General features: G+C 51.0%; 1 long non-coding RNA gene across 1 annotated transcript; it reads right to left on the bottom strand.

The window, feature by feature from the left end:
* Nucleotides 1-261: 261 nt before the first annotated feature.
* Nucleotides 262-2,669, bottom strand: LOC148108134 (uncharacterized). The gene is made up of 2 exons (XR_015721078.1): nucleotides 2,106-2,669; nucleotides 262-1,583 (listed from the first exon to the last, which is right to left on the bottom strand). It is a non-coding gene; the product is annotated as an uncharacterized LOC148108134 (long non-coding RNA).
* Between the last annotated feature and the right edge of the window lie 10,062 nt (nucleotides 2,670-12,731).

A 12,731-nucleotide genomic window follows, 5' to 3' on the forward strand; every position in this document is an offset into this window, starting at 1 on the left:
AGGGAAAACTGACCGGGAAGCCATCAGAGACGGAGCAAAACCATGAGGGGCTCTTAAGCACAGAGAACAACTGAGGGTGGCTGGAGGGGAGCTGGGTGGGGGGATGGGGCAATTGGGTGAGGAGCATAAAGGAGGGCACGTGATGTGATGAGCACTGAGTGGTATATGCAACTGATGAGTTATTCAACACTACATCTGAAATAAGGATGGACTGTATGTCGGCTAATCGAATTTCAATAAAAAAATAACAGAAATCCAAGGTTCTGTGTTTTCTTGTTTTCAATACGAAAAATACCGGATGATTTCTTTTCTTCCCACAAGCAATGAAGGGAGCTAGCCTATTCAAGGTGAGGCAGTTTTCAGGGCATGCTGCCTTTTTCATTTCAGCCCTAAAGAGACTTTCAAACATGCTTTCAGTTCCAGGCCTCTTGCCCTTCGAGTCCATTCTGAGCACCCTTGACAGGGTGGCAAAAACTTTGTTTCTTCAAGGTGGGTCACCTCAAGCAGGTAACATCTGTACTTGCCACAGAGTTACTACAGGTGTGCACCCTCCATCACTTACAAGTGCCTCTCGACAAGATTTCCTCACAGGCGGCATGAATACTGCTGGCTGATGGTTTTCTCTTTGATGACATTGATCCCATTTTTTCACTTGCACGATGACTGGGAGTCGGCTCTCGGTCTCATTCCTGGTGGTGATACAGCTCTCCAGCTCCCCCTCAAACATGTCCATCTCCTCTCTCCCAGAGAGGAACATGCAGAACTTAGGGACCATGGGGCGCCTGGGTGGCGCAGTCGTTAAACGTCTGCCTTCAGCTCAGGGCGTGATCCCAGCGTTCTGGGATCGAGCCCCACATCAGGCTTCTCTGCTGGGAGCCTGCTTCTTCCTCTCCCACTCCCCCTGCTTGTGTTCCCTCTCTCACTGGCTGTCTCTGTCAAATAAATAAATAAATAAAAATCTTAAAAAAAAAAAAAAAACTTAGGGACCATGAACTGGGAACACAGAGCAAACATATAAAGGTCTTGCCTGACTTCAGCTCAGCATAGGAGGGACATACTGTTCCCCTTTGGTTTGACCCCAGTGTAATTTAGTACTCTAACCTTCTTTGCCATTGACTCCAGACAGTGGCTCACCAAGACGGGAGGGATACGGAGTTCCTTGCAGACACGCCCACACACCATGTTCATCACCGTCTAGCATGTAAGACTATGTCCCTCATCTGATTAAGAAACTCTTCAAACGTTAATGGATCAGAGTGCAATGAAAGTCTAACTTGGAAGAAGGGCTGAGCTCGGGGATCCGTCCAGTCATATGTCTCACTGCTCCCATCATCCACGTAGGTGCTGCACAAAATGGACAAGGTCCCATTTCCAGTACACAGCTCATGCTGGCCCATCATACATATTCCTATCCTCTTGCGATCACATAGCGTCATGACCCCATCATCATGCCAGTGCTTCTCCAGTTCATGCTGCTCTCTTACTCCACTAATGAACCTTTTTCATCTCGGAAGTGCAGCCCAATAATATTCATTTTCATAGCTTCACAAAATAGGATTTGGCCATGCTTTAATGGATATGACCTGCAAGGCACAGGATAGAAAAGAAAAATAAATTCACGTACAGGACATTCAGAATACTTACAATCTTTGTGACGTTAAAGACATTAGCAATGAAGTAAAAACACAATCCACAAGATGGGAGACCATATTTGCAAACTGTCTATCTGGCAGGGGCTCAATATCCAGAATGAATAGAGATCACATGAACTCAACAACAGACAACAAAATGAATGCAATGCGTGAATGTGCAAATTGGGAATAGGCATATCCTCAAAGATGTGCACGTGAAAAGAAATTTGAAAAGATACATCACTAATGTTAAGGGAAATGCAAATTATAAAAAGCAATGAGATACCATTTTACATCCTTTAAGATGACTCTTCCAAAAAAAAAAAAAAAGCAATCAGAAGGGAAAAAAAGAGCAAGTGTTGGCCAAGATGTGGAGAAGATGGAAGCCTTATTCAATGTGTGTGGTAGGGATGTTTAACAGCATAGTTGTGAAATCAGTATGGTAGTTTCAAAAAAAATTAAAATTAGACTTACTATGTGTTCCAGTAACTCCACTTCTGGGGTGTATACCCAAATTAATTGACAGCATGGTCTTGAAGACATATCTGAACACACATTTTCATGGCATCATTATTCATAATAGCTTAACCATGAAAGCAATCCAAGTATCTGTCGAGGGAGGAACAGATGTTGTATGTACACATATTGGAATAGCATTGATTCTTCAAAGTGGAAGAAGACATTGACATATGCCACAACATGGGTGAACCTTGAGGATATTATGCTAAGTAGATGAGTATTCATGAAAATACACACTTTGACTTCACTCTTAGGACCTACCTAGAGTAAATTGCCAAAGACAGTAGAATGGTGTTGCCAAGGGCTGGAAGTAGGCGGTCATCGGAAGTTTCTGATTCATGGTATAGAGTTTGAGTTTTACAAGATACAATGAGATGTGAAGCTGGGTTACAGGGAGGTTGTTCAAACATATTAATGCATGGAATACCCTTAGAATGTACTCCATGAACTTAATGGACTTAACGACATGAAAATAAATGTAAACTGCAAATACGGAGAAACGAACTCAGGACAATTTCGTCTAGCCATTTATATCCTTTTGTTTAGGTCCTATCTCAGACATTTTGCTTCAGCCATTTTCCATGAGGCGACTTTGATCAAACAAAATGTTCTCATTCTGTGCCCACTTGGAAGCTTACAATCAGAATTTTCCAAAACATGAACAGTTTTTTCAAAAGTTACTATCTGACGTCACTTATTAAGACTTTCTATTCTTTGACAAATTGTTAAATGGAACAAAATTTTAAAATTCTATTTCATCTGCTTTAATTTTAATTCACTGATTTTTAATTTCAGAATCAACTTTCTATGCCAATGGCTTGAAGTTTTTAACCCCTAGGATAACCTACTGGCTTTCGGTTCTGCTGTTTTCAGTTTTGTTTACGTGACGTTCTTTTTACCATGTCCAATTTCCTGATGCTCTCTATGAATATTAAAATATTTTTTTGCTCCAGTTGTTTTGATACATTTGACATACAGAACTGTGTATGTTTAAGATACCTGGCGTAATGATGTTCCTTTCGTATACTGTGAAATGATCGCCAGAATAAATTTAGTCCGCCGCCATCATCATCTCTAGAGATACAAAAATGAAGTAAAAAGAAAAGAAAGAGAGGTTTTTCTTTGTGATGAGAACTCTCAGAACTTGCTCTTTTCACACCTCTCAAAACACCATAGAGCAGTAATGAACTGTAGTCCTGGGGTGTACTGTAAATCCCTATTCCTTATTGATCTGAAACTGGAATTTGTACCTTTTCACCATTCACTCAGTTCCCGCACCCCCTCCGCCCTCTGCTTCTGGTTACTTCTATCTGATTTCTTGTTTTGAGTTAGTCTTCCTCCTTTTCTCTTCTTTGTCTCAGATTCCACAGAGAAGGGAAAAATAGAGATCCTGCTCCTTTGCTCTGTGACTCTGCAAAGGCACTGCGTTGAGGACCCCTGAGAAAAGGCATGGCTTTTTTTGCTGGTGTGCCTGCGTGGAGCTGTGCCACCAGAGCTGGAGAACTGGGTGCAGGGCGCTTCCTTGTCCATGGTACCTGGTGAGTTCTGCTGGAGGAACTGGAGCAGGAAGAGTCAGGCAGAGGCCATTGTGGTTGTCGCCCCTGCCCAGAAACAGCTTGAAAGTTTTAGTAGCATTCTGCAGTCTAGGTGCTTAAGAGGGGAGGTGGGCTCCAAGATCTTCTCAATTATTCATTCAGTAACTACACACTGAGCACTGCCCTATGCCAGGTATCTTGCTGGGCCCGTGCGCGGAGCTGAAATTACCTAGGGCTCCTTTGCTTTAGGAGCTCCCAGTCTACACATGGACCAAAGCTCCAAAGTGAACGCACGTGAAAGAAAAGAGCAAGCGCTCTGTACTAGGAATGAACTGTGCTACGGAGGAAGGCTGGGGAGTCACTGCATGGAAAGATATGAAAGGCCTCACTGAGGCTGAGGTTGCTGAGAACAGATTGACCAAAGGGAGCTAGGCCTGCACACGTCAGGGAGCAGCGTTTCAGGAAGAAGTGACTTGTGCTGCAGACACTCAATAACAGAAGCCAGTTTGGCCAGAGGAGTGAAAAAGGCAGCCAGGGTGGCTGCAGGGACACTAGGAGGAGAGCAGAGGGGAGGGAGGAAGGCAGGGACAGATGCTGAGGCCTGGGAGACTGTTACTTATCTAGAGTTGCCCCGGGACTGCATTGCCCTGATACCCTGCATGTGCAGGTGCATCGCTTTAATTTCTAACAGTATTTGTGGGTGAAGAATGCGGGCCCAAATTAGCATGGTTCCCCAGGCTCAAGGTGTGTCAGTGGCTGCGGCTGTGACCAGGGCCATACTGGAAGAGGATTTTGTCATAAGTTGGCTCACGTGACTCGGGATGCCATCTGGACTCAGAACCTGAGTTCCTGTGTGTCTTTTGGCCTTGGCACTGCCTCCGTTCTCTGTCCTGTGAGCCTCTGTAGATGGCAGCTCAAAACATCGGTGCTTGGTTCAGGTTCAGAGAGAGAGAAGAAGAAGGGAAAGGGAAGGAGTGAGTAGTGGAACATGATGGAAAGTAACTAGGGAGTGAGAAACTCTTTGCATGACATGTAGACAAGCTCTAGGCATGGTACTTCATCACGTTGAATATGTCCTGTGGGTCAAAAGCCAGTCACTGACCACTTAGCGGTTACAGTCTGATGCCTATACCACAGGTCAGGATCCCTAGGAGCCATGGTGAAAGCCGCTCCCCTCATAGACCCAAACGAGGTAACGGGGTCTCGTTCTTCATATAACGGGAAACAATTGCATGGTTTTACTACAGAGGATGACAATGCCTGCATCTTCTTGCTTTTCCAGACCATCATGGTGCCCACCTTAAAATGAGGCCAAGAGGGAAAGTGACAGTTGCAGTATTACAGGGCTGGAACCCAGGCCTCTTCTGAGCAGCACTCCATGCCAAGTCCCACCCCTTCTTGTAATTCTTCCATCTTGAAAATTGTGCCTCAGATACACAGGGGACCACCCCACACATGTAATAAATACTCTTATCCACAGACACCAGAGGATGTGCCAAGGAAGTAGATTCTAGCCTGATCCCCACACTGCAGGCTGGGAAAGTGGGGACTACGTGAGAGACACAATGACATAGGACACACAAGTGCGCAAAGAAACACAGAACGTAAGGTCTGAATTCAGCTCTGCCTCCTGAAGCTTCAGACCCTAGTTCCATTTCCAGAGAGTGGTGGCTATGGCCTTTTTGGCTCATTGTGTCCAGTTAAGGAGATGACATGGGGGAGAAAGCTAAGGAGTCAACTGCCAAGAAGGGGCTCTGGATAGGTCTGACTGAACACATGGTCCCAGGGATTAGAATCTTGAAAGAGTGACCTCACTTCCTCTGTGATAGGCCCCAACTGAACTTAGAACTCTGGTAACCGGGCACCCAGATTCAAAAGACAACCTGCTCTCCAGCTCACTTTGGTGGAGACGTTCGAGAGAACAGGATGTTCTCTTGCTGCCTTCCTCCCTTCAGGGTCTCTGGGCCCAGGCAAGCCCAGAGAGAGAGACTTGCAAATAATTGTAGACGTCGGCTCAGCCCGCTTTTCCGAGCCCTCTGGACATGTGGCAGGAGACACCAACAGGTAACACGAGGCAGCTCAGGGCAGCCCACTGGAGAGCAGGCAACAACTGTGATGCCACCTCAGCAGGCCCACACCTCTTGCCCCTCATTATGTGTGTCCCTGTGTGTGTGTTGGGGTGGGGGGCTGGTTGTCTATGTGTAGAGAAGGGGACAGAGGATGTGGGACACACCCTTCCTGGGCAGAAGGAAGCAGCCAGGTGTTGGAAGCCTGGCCCATCTTTCATGTTCACACCCCAGGTCATAGCAGGCAGGATGAGAAGCTGAGCACTGGGGACCAAGCTCAACTACCTCGATGTTAATCATGAGCTCTAGAGTTTCATCCGGCTACCTCCTTGCTCGATGTCTTTTCAGCTGCCCCTCTTTGCCTCAACTGGAGAACAGGATTTCTAATGCGGGTGGCCCCTTGTGGCAATGTCCTGGGAGGACACTAATGTCTCTTGACCCCATGTCTATGGGGCACTGCATTTTCAGAGCTGCACCCAGGAGGTCATCGAAGAGCTGGTCTGGGACTTCAACTACAACGCCCTAGACAAGTGGCAGGTGCACCAGGCCACCCAGGATCAGTGCCGCTCTGAGGTGAGAATGGGAAGAGGGTTCCACACACCCAGGGCCCCCACACAAATATGGGGACAAACCTGGGGCCCTCCCATGGTGTTTCCACATGAGTGCCCCACAGGCCCAACCACAAAGTCATCCCAGTATCCACACCTCCACCACCAGCTGTGGGAGAAGGTAGGAAGACACTCTTCCCATAGGTGGGAATGGTAGAGAATACTGTTCGTGTTTTTTGCAGTTTGGGGCGTGGGTTATTCTGTTTCATTCTGTTTTGTGTGACTTTTCCCGCAGCCATGAGTGTCTTTGCATTTTGCTACTGTTTTGAGTATTTTCTTGACTCACCCCAGCCATCCTGTGTAGAACCCAGCTCCACTGTCCTTGGAGAACGTGTCCAAGGCCTTATGAATCCTCACCCCACACAGGGTGATTGAACATAAAAGGAACGGTGGGAAGAAGCCATTCTATATGTTCCTCTGTAACGTATCACCTCTCAGAGCACATCGACTCATTGTATGTCCCCCGGGTCACAAGCTGTGTCCTCATATGTCTTTTTGGACCTCCATATGGGAGGTTGTCTGCCACCGTGAATCAGCCTTTCAAGCACGGATTGGGTGCAAGGCCTCTGATGCCTCCTGGCCCAGGTAGTGGACTCTGTCTTTTCAGAGTTCAATCCAGGCCATCTTTGAGGAGCTGCTTGCTCCAAAGGCTCAGCTACTCCATCTCCCTTGACAAGCAGCAGGTGCCTCAGCCCACAACAACATCCAATGCTGGTCTGGGGTGAGAACAGGTCCAGATTGATGTCCAATCTCAGGACCCACAGATGATCACGGCAAGGCCAGAACCCACACTAGAAACAACCAGCTCCCCTGGGGCCTGCCGAGGAAGGTGGATTTCCCCTGAACCTTTCTCCCCACCTTAGGAACAGACCAGGCCGCAGCAGCATAGGGAAATGCCATGCATTCCATGCTCTGGACAGTTCTCAGGCCCAACGTCTATGATCTTGAGCAGCGTTGGAGATGCTAAGCCTCTGCTTTCTCCTGTCTGCAGTAGGGATGTTGACTGATGACTCAAAGGCATACAGTTCTTAATAAAGCCTATTCAGAGAGAGAAAGGCTGTGGTGGCTCAGCTAACAAGATGTGTTGAAGTGACCAATGCTTTCTCATTTCACCCCTAAAGGCAATTGTACTTTCAAGCCTAGAGCCTTTTCTAGGTGGGCCCTCAAGTCCCTTTTCTTGCACAAGTTCCCGAAGGGATGGGACTCTCTGGTCTGAGCCCCAGACCCTGATCATCCTGGTGGTTCGTGGTGTTGAAGCTGACTCCATTGCCCCCCACACCCCCCTTCTCTACCTGGTGGGAAAAGGAATCATCCCTGTCCCTGGATGAGGCCCAGACGATGCTGAGGCTCCGAGAAGGCACAATGGAGCGTTTCGTACAGTCCCTGGTGCCATCCTTCCCAGATGGGAGCATCTCAACCACCTCAACGATCTTCTGCATGTACGAGATGTTCACTTCAGCCACACAGGTCCTGGGCCAGCAGTTCAATCGGTGAGTGCCCACCCCATGCACAGCACAGGGTGAGCCTCCCATCTACTGGGTGTACATCTCGGGAATGGCACTACCCTCTCTGACCTTCCCTTTCCTCTTCTGAAAACTGGGGTGGTTAAGAGGATGAACCTCATACAGTTACTGTAGGAAATCATGGGAGGAAACATGGCACGGGCTACTCTGGTGCTTGGCTCTGTAGAAAGGGCTCCTGGACGTGCTGGGCATCTTCTTGCTTAATAGTTCTCTCTCTCCGGTCAAGAAGCTCTCAAGTGCAACCCTCACAGGCCGGTGGCCCTTCTGGGTTGACGAAAGGAAATGCAAAGCAGGCAGTTTCTCTATGTGCAAAGGACTTCTGAGATTCCATCTAGATGGTTCTGGTAGTTGTCCTTTGTGTGAGCAGCTCAGGGGCACACTGGGAGCAGGCAGACCAGCCCACGGGCCACTCAGGATTTGGAAAGTGCGGGCTGGGAAGTAGTCATTCAAGAATGTATATTAAGCACCTAGGAATGTGAATGGAGAGAGGAGATACAGTGTCTGGGTCTCAGTTCTAGTCAGAGGGTCAGATAGGCACTCTGCACACCCTAAGCACGCATCTCCAATGGTTGTTAGATGTGACATCTTCGTAGCCTCCTCTAGCTTTGAAAGGATCCACCGAGAGCTGGATCATAGGACAGATGAAATGATCAAGTAAAACTGGGACAGGGGTTTGGGTCCAGAAGCAGGGCTGGCTGCCTCCACAGAGCAGGGTGGGGGACTACAGGGGTGGTGGCTGGGGAGGGATTTGCCAAACCAGGGATCTCACCGATCTCTTGATTTCCAGTGGGTGGGCTTCATCTGGGGGGCTTCATGTGAAGAAGCAAATGAGTCAAAGAAGGCTGTGGACGGGGTCCCGGGCCCTCTGGTCGGCAGAGCACAGTCTGGGCTCAGTGGGTGCCTGAAACACCCATCCCTTTGACGGTCCCAACTTGCTCTGCCTGCCCCTCCCCGCTGACCACCCCAACAGGGGCCAAGAACCGAGGGTGTGCTGAGCCGACCACTCACAAATCTGCCTCCAACCTGAGCCTTGATACTGGTGTGCATGGAGGATAGAGTAGACCAGGCCCATGGCCAGGTAGAGGAGAGGAGAAGTGGAAAAACCAGACTCATTCAGGTTTTCTGGAGGACCAGGCCTCCCACTACGAGGGCAGCTAGAGAGGGGTTGGAAGGGGGCTGGGGCCATCCTCTGGGACCCATACAGAAAGAACGGTGCTGTGGGAGTAGCATGTGCAATGCAAGGCCAGGCCTCTGACTCTGCTCCACATATGACTCTCCCCAGCACCCTGTCTCCCTTCTTGGGTACCTGGCCTGAACAGAATTTGCAGGCTATCTATCAGTCCCTGGGCCGTGACCGTGTCGAGATCAAGGTGGCCTATGTGCATGGGGCCATGGTTCTGAAGTGGCATGCCTGGGACCTGACAAACCATGTCCCCCTTCTCCTGATGCAGCGGGAACTTCTGGCGCTCACTGAGGCAGAGGTGGAGGGTAAGGGGGATGGCAAGCTGGGAAGGCTAACTGGGATGTGGTTCATGGGCTGGGTATTCCTTTCAAGGCCATGGGGTCTGTCCTGGTTTTGCAAAGGCATCCGGAAAGTCAGTGATGTGGATGAACCTTTCTCTGTCTCCTGCCCCAGTGCCAGCTCCAGGGCTCCTTCCAGCGGCAGAGACAGGAACAGGGCCTCCTATAGAGCTAGAGGCGACCCCGGCTCTGTGTCAACTGTCACCTGCGGTGTCAGAGCCAGCCTCCCCTCTGTCAGCTGTTCCAGAACTGCAACCCGTGCTCCCATCTTCTGCATGTGTGCCGGGTGCTGAGCAGCAGTCAGCTGGACCACCCTTTTTGCTGGAAAGTTTCACTCAAGCAACAGCCACAGAGCCCACCGCGGCCCCAGAGGCTTCCTGCCACCGCTGGGTCACCCCAAAGAACCAGCTGGGTGAGGAGAAGCCCGACCTCCTGGACTTCCCTCCCAGGCTGGTGGCAGAGCAGCTCACGTATATGGATGCGGTGAGCAGCTGGGCTCTCAGGGTGGGCCAGGGGCACGCCTTCCTTCTGCTCTCACCTGCCCCACACCTGCCTTTCCCTGATGTGGACTCCTATGGTCTGGGACCAAATCTCAGCTCCACCACTTCCCAACCCTGTCAACCCATCAAGGCGCTTAGCCCCAAGCTTTCACTGTCCAGCTGCGGACTGTAGCGAGAGACCCTGATAAGCACTGATACGGAGGTACTAGGGAGAAGAAATGAGCCAGAATGGAGAGACCAATGGGCAGGCCCTGGTCCCGTGGGTGGAGGAGGGCAGCTCCCTGTGTTCAGTCAAGTCCATGGGTCACCCACTCATGTGACTTGGAGGATGAGTACCCTCAGCATTGATTAGGCATCTGATGTGTCCATGAGGACAGGGCAGACGGAAAAACGTGTGGTTGCAGCTCCTGTGTGAGAATGTGCATCTGAAAGGGGGGAAGGACCAGGGGGATGACCAGTTGGAGGGGAGGGGAAGAAGCCCCCTTGGGTTGGACCACCTTGCAGTGCCACCTGGAGCTGGGAGTTCCTGAGCATGATCAGGGTGCCAATGCCCTCCTTCCTTCCCTTGCTCTGTTTGCTCCTGGGTCATTGTGTACTGGGTTCCCTCAGGGAAAAACAATGGAATGAAATCCACAGTCTCGAACCAGGCTCAGGCCAGATTCTCAGCTCCCTGAGGTCCAGCTCTGACCTGTGACCCCTACGTAGGACATGAGTCTTGCATGGGAAATGGCTGGGTGAACCAAGGTCCGCCTGTTCTCTAGGAGCTGTTCAAGAAGCTGCTGCCCCATCAGTGCCTGGGCTCCGTCTGGTCCAAGCGCAACAAGCCTGGCAATGAGCACCTGGCACCCACAGTCCGGGCCACTGTCGCCCAGTTCAATGGTGTGGCCAAGTGTGTCATCACCACCTGCCTTGGCAACCCGAGCATGACAGCCCGGGACAGGGCCATGGTGGTGGAGCACTGGATCAAGGTGGCCAAGGTATGCAACGGGAAGCCCAGCCGAGGTGCTCTCCTGAGTCTCGGGCACTGCTCTTCCCTTGATCAGGTGTCAGGGTGGAAGGCCCTGGTCTTTGCCCTAGGGACTGTGCAGTCCCTAGGCTCTTCCGTCCAGGGGCATGCTGACCTTGCCTTGCATGGCCCCATGCTGGGATGCTCCGTTTCTTCCTGGCTCCTTCCTTGGAGTGAGGTAAAATCTTCCTCCTCCTCTGGGCCTCACGTGTGCCCTTCGGCAGGTCCCTGGACAGCGGCTTCCTCCAGCAGGAGCACTTTCCCCTGAGGGGGACTGAAGCTTGAGAGCCAATAAGGTGCCGGCTCCCCAAGTGACATCCCATTCTCTTCCCTCCCCAGGCCTGTCAAACCCTGAGGAACTACTCGTCCTTACATGCCATCCTCTCGGCTCTACAGAGTGTCTCCATTCACCGCCTCGAGAACACGTGGGGGAAGGTTTCCAGGTGAGTAGGCCTCTCTCCATGGAGGGACCAGGATGGACGAGGGAGCTCCCAGAGGCTTGTCCTCTTCCCCCTCAGGCAGCTTGGACCTTCTGGGAGGCAGCAAACCCTGACCACAGGACCTGGGCTGGTGGGTAGGTCTCTCAGCCTTCCTGGTGAGGAGGCCACCATGCCTCCCGCTTTAGAAATCAGTTTTGCCAAATGTCCCACACGGGGCTGAACTGCATTAAATCTCTTCACGTGTTTCCTTGACAGCCACTAAGCTCTCTGCCCATTTGAACCCCAAATTGACCCAAACAGCGTTTCTCAATGAATATGGGAAGGGAGGCCCAGGACGAGCCACATGAGAGCTCCCTCCCATGTCCTACAAAGACCTTAGTGCTCAGAGGATCCCAGAAGAAACCCTCAACCAGGCAGGTTGACACTCTGGGGTTCTCAAAGAAAAGGCACTCGCACTCAACCCTGCCACATTATTTGTCGATTGATCGTGCCTCCCTTGCCTCTCTTCAGGAAGCCATTGAGGATCTTTCAAAAGCTGTGCAGCAAGGACAGCGCACAGGGCAGGAACCTGCTCATCAAGGTAGCCTGGAAGGTGCAGGTCTGGAAAGAGACGAGGGGTGGGAGGGAATAGGATCCTGAGTGGATGAAGTCGGGAATGGTCTGAAGCATTCCTTGGGGAGGGGAAGCCTTTGGCATGAATGTGGCGACAGCCTAGGTGCGGATGCCGTTGGCGGCGAGGGGGCAAGCAGGTGGTGTCCAAGCAGACTCCCTAGCCTACACACCCTCTCTCTCTGTGTTGACAGCTGGTCCAGGTGGGGGCCTCTACAAACCTGGAGAGCCCAGAGGACAGACCTGTGCTCAGTGATGGGGTTGGGCTGGGTTGAGGGCCACAACAATGATGAGAGTAATAGGACCCTGAGTCCTCAGGAGACCATGGGAGATAGGTGGAGTTGTCATGTTTCCCGATGAGAAAACAGGCTTGGGGAGGCCAGGCTGCAAGCTCAAGGTCACACATGGAGTGAATGTTGGAATGAGATTGTTCTGGAATCACTCACGGCCTGCTTCTGGATAATGGGGCCTCAGGATCAGTATGAGTTAGGTCAGATGTCTAGGTTCTGACGTCCAAGATGGTGGGGGCAAGTGGCCTGAGGGTATGATGGTCTCAAGGAACTTGTCCTTGGCCCTGCAGGAGCGACCATCCAATAGATTTGCCACCCTGGTGATGGCCCTCCGGGGAGCCCAGAAGAGGATGCAGAAGAAGGTGAGTGTGCCTGAGGCCCAGGGCCTCCAAAGTCAGAGGAGGAGGAGGGCTCCTCCCTGAGGGCTGGAAGCCTCCCAAAAAGGAAAGATCAGGAAGGGGGGGTCCTTCCCACTCCAGCTGC

This window comes from Ursus americanus, chromosome 22 (assembly GCF_024610735.1).
Source record: "Ursus americanus isolate L20-20 chromosome 22, mUrsAme1.1.p, whole genome shotgun sequence".
Classification (NCBI taxonomy): domain Eukaryota; kingdom Metazoa; phylum Chordata; class Mammalia; order Carnivora; family Ursidae; genus Ursus; species Ursus americanus.